Here is an 8,629-nt window from a genome sequence, read left to right on the forward strand (position 1 = left end):
ACACATCCAGTACAGCCCGGCCGGGGTCCCTGGGAGCGCGCCCCAGACCCCGAAGTCCCCGCGCCCCTCTCTTTCCTCTGCTGTCTTAGAATCTGTTCATCTCCTGACAAACCCACTCTCGGTGGACGTGGGGATGAGGGGGGCTCTCGGGAGGGAGCCGGGGCGGGTGGGGGGGGTGTCAGTGGGTGGCGCCTGCTCCTCTCTGCCTGAACCGTTCTGTGCCTGGCGAGGCTCGTGCTCTTCCACGACACTCGGCCGACACAAGTCCACGGTGGCTGAGCGTGACGGAGGGGTGGGGCGGGTGGCCAAGGGCAGGGTCAGCGGGAGGCGGGTGCAGACCCGCCCCAGACCTGCCCCTTATTTGTGGGACCCTTGAAAGCCCGGCTTCCAGAGACAAGGGGACGTGCCTATCCTAGAAGGAGAGGCTGGGGACAGAGGCGAGCCCAGCCCGGGGCCACACGGCAGCGAGGCTGATGGGGGGTGGGGTGGGGGCCTTCGGGACTGGACGTGCCCTGCCCCCACCTCAGGGTCCACACTACCCACGGGTCCACCGTCCCTCGTCTCGGGTTTTTAAAAAACATTCTACTAACTTACTTTTAGAGAGAGGGGAAGGGAGGGAGAAAGAGAGGGAGAGAAACGTCAGTGTGTGGTTCCCTCTGGTGCGCTCCCAGACCAGGGACCGAACCTGCAACCCCGGCACGTGCCCTGACTGGGAATCGAACTGGCGACCCTTTGGTTCTCAGTGTTCAGTCCACTCAGTCCACTGAGCCAGGGCTGAATTCAGATTTTTAAACATTGTTTGGGGCCCTGGCTGGGTGTCTCCGTTGGCTGGAGCGTCGTCCTGTACACCGGAAGGTTGTGGGTTCGATTCCAGGGCTCCCTCCTCCCTCCTTCTCTCTCTCTCCCTGCCTCCCCTCTGTCTAAAATTCATAAACTTACCCGTGGGGGAGAATGTTTAAAAAATAGTTTTGAAAAGTAACACATAGCTCTGGAATCCTGCATTATACAGCACCCCTAAGGGGTCTGATGGGACCACCCCCCGCCGAGCGCGCCCCCTGTGGGTGGTGCCCGGACCTTCGTGTGGAATCAGCCGCGGGCCAGGCGGAGCCTTGAGGGAGGAAATGCCTTGGTCTCTCTGAGCTTCTCCCACTTCACAGTTCGGGCGGGGGGGGGCGGTGAGGAGCTGAGCTGAGGACTCGGTTCATTGGCTCCTCATCCCCCCCCCCCCCCCGGCGCCTGCAGCTTCCCAGGCCACGTTCTGGGGCTCCAGGCCATCGGCCCCGCCTTCGGTGGCCTCAGGGCCCAGGCAGCCCGAGGGCGAGGCAGGGTGGCCGGCAAGCGCTCAGAGGCCGCGCGCTGCAGAGGGCAGGTCCCGGCTGCTGGGGGCTGGGAGCAAGCAGTCGCTAAGGGCGTCTTTTTTTTTAAAGATTTTATTTATTTATTTTTATAGAAGGAAGGGAGGGATAAAGAGAGAGAGAGAGAAACATCAATGTGCGGTTGCTGGGGTCCGTGGCCTGCAACCCAGGCATGTGCCCTGACTGGGAATCGAACCTGCGACACTTTGGTTCGCAGCCCACGCTCAATCCCCTGAGCTACGCCTGCCAGGGCTCAAGTGCGTCTTTTGTTCGGGACCAGGGCTGGGCCAAGTCACGACCACCAAGCTGAATGGGCGGTGCTTGGACCTAAGACGGCAGGGCCACCCACAGCAGGGGCGCAGCACTGGGGAGCAGCCAGGAGGCGGGGCCGAGAGACGCCCCAGCGGGCACACCAGAGGCAGCTGATGTTTGGACAGAAGTCGGCCGGCGTTGCCGGGACGTGCGCCGAAGGCGTTTTGTAATGACTGTTGGCCGCGGCCGCACGGTTTACCGTCCTTATGGGGCGGGGGCAGCTACCTGCCGCCCGGGCTTCGGCGCTCTCATCTCAGAGACACGGGCACGGCTTTTCTCACGGGGGATGTGGTGGCCATGCCGTCGGCGCAGGCGCTGAAACCAGCGTCCGGCGCACTGTCGGCCGCGTGGGGGGTGGGGGGTGGGGGGTATGGAGGGTTCGCTGTGTCCACGGAGACGGGTCTGCTGTCGGACTGACAGACACGTCGTCAGGGACTCGTCGTGGCTAATGGGGGCTGCTGGTGAATCCCGAGGTGTGGAGGGACAGGGACAGCGGCCCCGGGGTCGGGACAGGGAGGGGCAGGATGGCCCCCCGGACCCCTGCTGTCAGCCAGGAAGGCCTCCCGAGTCACCAGGCAGGAGCGGGGCCTGAGGTGGGCGATGACCCGAGAGCATCTGGGTCACCCTCAAGGAGGTCCTTCGAAGAGGGAGTGAGGGGGGCAAGGGCAGGGATGAGCCTGGGGGAGGGGCAGAGGGTGGAGGAAGGGCCCGCCCGCCGAGGTTTCGGGGGGGGGGGGGAATGCCGGAGGAGGCGGGAAACAGCTGCTGTCCTGGAGCGTCCAGACAGAACCGGCCCCGCCCATGACCCCGGCCGGCTGTGGTCCCCGAGCCTCCGGCCTCCGGGGCTGCGGGAGAGCAAACGTGTGCTTTCTAAGCTGCTGGCCCTGCGGTCATTCGTCTCGGCAGCAACAGGGGACTCACCGCGTTTGTCTGCCTGGTGCCCCCTCACTGGCACCCCCGGTCAGAGACACCAGGCCTTACCTGAGGGTCACACCTGGACTTCCCAGCTTAGCCTCGGTCCCTGGCCTGGGAGCAGGGCGCCAGGAACCACGAGTGTTTGGGGCTGTGTCTCCACACTCCCAGCCGCGGGGCCGGCCTCCAGCCTCGCTGAGCTGGGCCTTCCTCTCCCTCGGGGGCGAGGGTGGCGGAGGGCGTGCCAGGAGGAACCCCCATAGGACGCATCGGTCAGTTGAAATGGGCAGTGGGGGCCCCTTTTAAAAGAGGCCCCGGTCCCCCTGCCCCCCGTGCAACCTCATTCCAGGCATGCACACACCAGGGCTGCACCTGGCACGGGCTCTTTGCACACACGTGTCTGCGTGGCGCCCACAGCTGCCACCTGACACTCACCTGGAGCAGCCCCGGAGGACGGGCCACTTTCCCCAGGTGACCGCACGACACCCGCCTCCCCTGGCCGCCCCCGCCCCGGGGCGCCGTGGGGACAGCCCGGGCCTCCTGCCCGCGCCCCCCGGAAGCGCGTGCCGGTGTGGCACACGTGCGTGTGGGCGGTGCACAAACAGCTGAGTGTCAGCTGTTCCCCGGTTGGAGAGACCAGTCCCCGTCCGTGAGAAGCCCTGCGGCCGAGTGACAGGGCAGGGCCCGCAGGCCGGAGCCCGGGCCTCGGACAGACTCCCCGCGCCCGGCTCTCTCCTCCCACGCGTTTGGAAATTTCTGGGGGGGGGGAGGTGCAGAAACAAGCTTGCAGACATGGAGGTGGGGCAGCAGCTCCAGCCCCAGCTCCCCCGCCGCCAGCTCGGTCCCTTCTGGGGGGCAGGGCGTCACCGCCACCCTGGAGGGGGGGGGGCATGGCTCGGGAGCAGGAGCACAGCCAGCCCCCAGCCGCGGGCCCCAGGCCACGCTCCGCCCCGCCTGCCCCGGCTCAGCCGGCCACGCGGCTCCAATGTCATCACCTAGGCTACGGGACGCCGCTGCCACCTCCCGCCTGCCCAGCCACGAGCGGCGGCCGGCCTCCTGGCTTCTTCCCTCGGCTCAGACCCTCCCGGCCCCGTCTCCGCCAAGGTAGGCTTGGGGCCGGCCTGGCCCCCCAGTGCCAGTCACCAGCTTGGGGTCCTGCCCTGGTTGGGGCCACCCAGGGTGCAGAGCCCTCTCCTCACGGCCTGCCACCTGGTGCCCCCGGGGCAGTCGCGGCAGACAGGCAGGCTGGTGGCCAGGCCAGTGCCGGGAGGCCGTGCTGGCGAGTGTCCCGATGGGACTTGGGCAGGGAAGACCCCCCCCGCTTCACGGCACACTGGGGAACCATCTGCCCCAGGAGGGCTGAGGGGCAGCCCACGGGGCCCTGGGCCGGGTGCCCACTGGGCGGGAGCAGACAGGCTCCGACGCCATGGCCTGCGGCCCTTCGACCCCGCAGAGCTCTCTCCGCTTCCTGCTCAGCGGGGTCCAGCCATGTCCAGGCCCGCAGGTCTGGTCTGGGCCAGCCTGGAACCAGCTTTCTCCACTCCCCTCACCAGCACGGGGCCCAGAGGCGGCCTTGGCCCCCTGGCTCCCCCCGGCCGCCTGCAGGGCACCTGAGTCCTGGACATCGGGAGTCCATGTCCCGTGCAACGCACCTGCCAGTGCTGTCCACCCGCGTGGCTGGGCTCCGGAGGCCGGAGGCTGCCTGGCCCTCTCGCCCTCCGGGGGAGGGGCTGGTCTGGGGGACTCGCCGCGAGGGAGGCGGGGGGTGTGCATGCGTGCAAGCCCGTGCGTGCAGGCACGCTGATGGCTGAGAGAGGGCGGAGGGGAACCCGACTGGTGGCCCCTGTCCCTGCCGACGCCCCTGGAGGAGAAGGAGCGCGAGGAGATTGACGGAGAGGTGACTAAATCTCCGACGCTTGCACGGTCCCAGCAGACGGGCAGGTAACCGTGCTCGGTGCCCCGAGTTCGCCCAGAAATCCTGCCGGCGGCTTTTGCCCAGACCAGCCCCGCGTGACATGTGTGACCTCCCCGACGCCATGCCCGAGGCAACAGAGGCCCCGACACGCACACGGCCCGCAGGGCGCTGAGGGCACCGCAACCTGCGGCTGGTGGGAGACCCTCACGCGGAAGTGCACCTGCATCGCCCGGGAAGGGGTCCTGGGCCAGGATGCGTGCCCCCTCCCCACCTGGTCCGCGCCTGGCTCCCCGGGGGTTCCCCAGCCTCACCGGGACCCGCCGGGGCCTGCCTCACACTCTGGGCCCACCAGGCCCCTGGCGGGACCCCCACAGAACCCCACTGCGTCTCCCTGGGAACACAGCCCTCGGCGGGCTCCCCGTGGCCCCCAGACTCAGAGCCCACCGTGGCCGAGACCTCCCGGCGCCCTGGCTCTTCCAGCCACCCGCCGACCCGAGGGCCATGGGTGCTTCCGGGAGAGCCTCTGGGCAGGGTGCCTTGGAGGGCTGGCATGGCGAAGATGGAGGGCTCCGGGCCGGGAGCGGCGCGGCGGGCTGCTGTAGGTTCTGGGTGACATTCTCAGGAAGGCCATCCCGGGGCTGGGGGCCGGGGGCCGGGGGCTGGAAAGAGGGCCGGGGTGAGGCCGCTCTCCGGGCCGCTGATGGGTGCTCCTGGAACGAGGGGGGGCGCCTGGACCACGGTGGTCCGTGGACCTCAGACGTCACATCAGGTGTCAGCTGACTTCAGAGCGAGGGGGAACGTGATTCGGGGGTCAGACTGAGGGTTGGGAAAAAGCATGGCCTCCCGGGAGGAGCCCAGAGCACGGGGGTCTGCGCAGGGTGGGAGCACCTCGGGGTGGGGTGCTCCTCCCAAGGGACATGAGGTGCCCCAGGGCGGGCGGCCAGGTGAGAGCGACGGGCTGGGCGCAGACCCGCAGAGCGTGGCAGAGGGAGCCACAGGCCCGTCTGGAGAGAGAAGGTTCTAGAGGCAGAGCAGCCCCTCCCAAGGGGCTGCTGGCGTGTGGATGGCATGTGGAAGTCTCCCCCTCGGGCAGAAGGAGGGCCAGGTAGGTGGCCGGAGGAGGCAGATGGAGAGAGAAGTCGGGGTGCCTGGAGGCCAGGAGGGCAGGATAAAGCTCCACCGTGACCTCTGTTCCGCGGTCCCCAAGGCTCCCACAGCCAGGACAGCTGTTCGCCCCGGGGCCCGCGCCCGCCACCTGCACACTCGGGCCCTGCTTGTCCCCCGCCTGCGTGCCCGCCACTCTCGGGCCCCGGGGGTGCGGTGGCGGCCGAGCCCTCGGGGACTGGCGTGCAGTGGAGGGAGACGGCAGGAAGCAGGGGTCCCTCTGAGGCCGACAAGGGCTCCCCGAGGGTTTCTCCTGCGCGTGTGCTGGCCCCACCCCCGCCGCCCACGCAGGAGCCGGGGAGGTGGTGGGTTCGGTCGGGCGTCCAGGGGATCCAGGGGCCGGCCCATGGGTGTCCCCGCGTGGAGCCACAGCTGGTGATGGGGGTGGGGTCCTGGGGGCTTCATGGGCCAGGAGAATGCTTTCTGATTCGGTGCTGGCTGAGACAGCGCAGAGGGTCCCCAGGGTGAGGGACATGATCCCCCCCAAGTCTGGAGATGTGCTGGGGACAGCAGGGGAGACAGGAGCGGGGAGACGGGCCGGGCGGCGAGGGGGCTGGCACTGGGGTGGCCCCCCAACCCCGGTGGGAGCCCAGGGTTCCGGAGCAGTGTGGGTTGTGGGGGGAAGACAGGGGAGTCCAGAGCGCGCCACGCGGCCACCCTCCCCGGGGCCGGGCTCCGGCCCCCCCAGAAGGAGTGTGCCAGGGCCGGGGGCTCAGACACCGACACCCGCTCGGACCTCCAGCTTCTCTGCCCAGTCCCCCGGCCCCTCCTCCCGGCCCAGCTTCCTGCCCCCAGAGCTGGTCTGAGCCTCCCTCTGCGACACCCACACTTGTGCCACCGTCCTTCCGGCCAGGGTCCCAGCCCCGCTCCCCCGGGGGCGGGGTGCCGCTGTGGAAGCCGCCCCTGGGTGGTGCTGCTGGCTCCGGGCACTGGGGCATCCACCCTTGACCTGCCCTGCTCCGCCCCCTTCCTAGACCTGCGACTCCTCCGGCCAGCATCATGCACCCTGTTCACCCCAACGCCCTCTTGCCTCTGACCCTGCTTTCCTCCACCGCCCAGGGGTCCGGACCTCCATCCGCCCAGCCCCTCCTCCTCGGGTCCAGCCCTCGGAGCCTGAGCAGGCTGGCATTACCGTGCTCTGGCGGGCGCCTTGCCCATTACCCACCTTGGCAAGGCCCTGGAGTAGCACGTGGGGTTTCCTGCTGTGATCGGGCGCCGGGTTTCCCCCATTCCGGTCATCGTTCCTGGCGAGACCGGGGACCGGGGGGCCTCCGCACAGGGGCTGGGGCCGGAGCAGCTGCCAGACTCGGCCTCCCCGCCGTCCTGAGGCCGGGGGCCGGTTTACCCCTTTCAGGGGCCTGCCGCCCTGACACTGAGTAACTCTTGGTCAGTTGCAACTCTGCTCCCCGAGTTCCGAGCCCAGCCCAGACCAGCACCCTGCTGGGTGGGTGCACCTCAGGAGACAGGGGCTCAGAACGGGCGAGGACAGCTGTTCAGGGTGCCGCGGTGGCAGACGGGGGGTGGGGGGGAGCTATGTGCGCAGAGGGGTAGAGGGGGCTGGGGGCTGTGCGAGCAGCGCCCACCTGGGCGGGAGGCCACGGGACAGCATCGGCATGTGCGGGCGCAACCTGCACGTTTGGGGAGCGAGGGCGTGGGGAGGTCGGTTACGGGGAGGTCAGCAGAGGGCAGTGTGGACCCCGGATGTGGAGCGGGGGCCTCCGTGCTTGAAGGTGTCAAGAAGGGCGGGCGAGGGACTTCCTGGGCGCGGTGCCGCCGTGCAGGTAGGAATGCGGGCTGGGTGGGGGCTGGGTGGGGGCTGGGCTCCTTGCCCGCCTCCAGGAGAGCCGGCCGGCCGGGGAGAGCAGGGGTCCAGAGGAAGGGGCTCCCTCTCTGCCCGGCCCCGCTGTGTGCTCTTGGGCTGTGAGAAGGGACGAGAGACAGAGACGGGGGTGGGGTGGGGGGCTTCCCCGGGAGGGTAGGGCCGCCAGCCCTCGGGGGTTAGCGTTTGTTTCATTTGGCCGCCCGTTCGCCTCGCCTCTCTACGGGAGAGCTGGCCTGCGGCAGCCACTTCCGGGAGGCCCTGGGGCAGCCCCGGCCGCGTCCCCAAGCCTCTCTGCTCAGCCAAGCGCCTCTCCCGGCAGAAGCTCTCGTAGCCCCTGCAGACCCTGAAGGTTTGTCGAACCCTTGCTTCTTTCCAGAAGGTTGCGGTGCTCACACGGGCGCTGAGCCAACTGTGTGATTAAAATAGAAACCGTCGGGAAACTTCAAGTCCCCTCAACAGGGCCGGCCCAGGTGCCGGAGGGGACTGCCCACCCGCAGCTGGCAGGGGGGAGGAGGCCCTTTGCCTGCTGGAGTCTGGAGCCTGGGGTAAGAGCCCGGGGTCTCTGGCGTCCCGGGAGAGGCTGGAGCTCGGGGTAAGAGGCCAGCAGGATGGGGGGCCACGGGGCTGGGGGGTCCTGGGGCCACCCCGCTCGGCCCCCGTTCTGATGGGCCGGGCCCAGGGAGGAGAGGGGGCAGCTGCTCTGGGCACCTCCAGCTGTTTTCGCATTTCCCAGTGGCGCCCCGCCTCAGGGTGGGGAGGCTAAGTTTGTCCCTTGCGGCCTGTGCTCGGTGCCCCCACCCCTGCCCGGCGCAGGGCCCGGGGCGTGGGCTGCCACCAGAGGGTGCTGGGCAGCCTCAGCCACAGCCACCCTGTGGGGGCTCTGCGGGGGCCCCGGTCTTTCCCCAGGAGGGCCAGGGCGCAGTCCCGGCCCAGGGTCCTGCCCCCCACCCCGATTGGCCAGCCGGGACCGAGGGCGGCCCCGGTGCTTCCCCGGGAGAAGGCGGGAAGGGTGGGTCACAAAGGGCGCTGCCCTGCATCCAGGAGGAAGGCCTGGCCCCACCCCATGGGCAAGAGCCACCGCCGTCTCAGGGGCTGCAGAGCCCCCCAGCAGCGAGGGCCCCGGGAGGCCGGCTCTGAGCGTCCCGATGG

Source organism: Phyllostomus hastatus, unplaced genomic scaffold (genome assembly GCF_019186645.2).
Source record: "Phyllostomus hastatus isolate PE091 unplaced genomic scaffold, TTU_PhHast_1.1 phas_scaffold_182, whole genome shotgun sequence".
Lineage (NCBI taxonomy): Eukaryota > Metazoa > Chordata > Mammalia > Chiroptera > Phyllostomidae > Phyllostomus > Phyllostomus hastatus.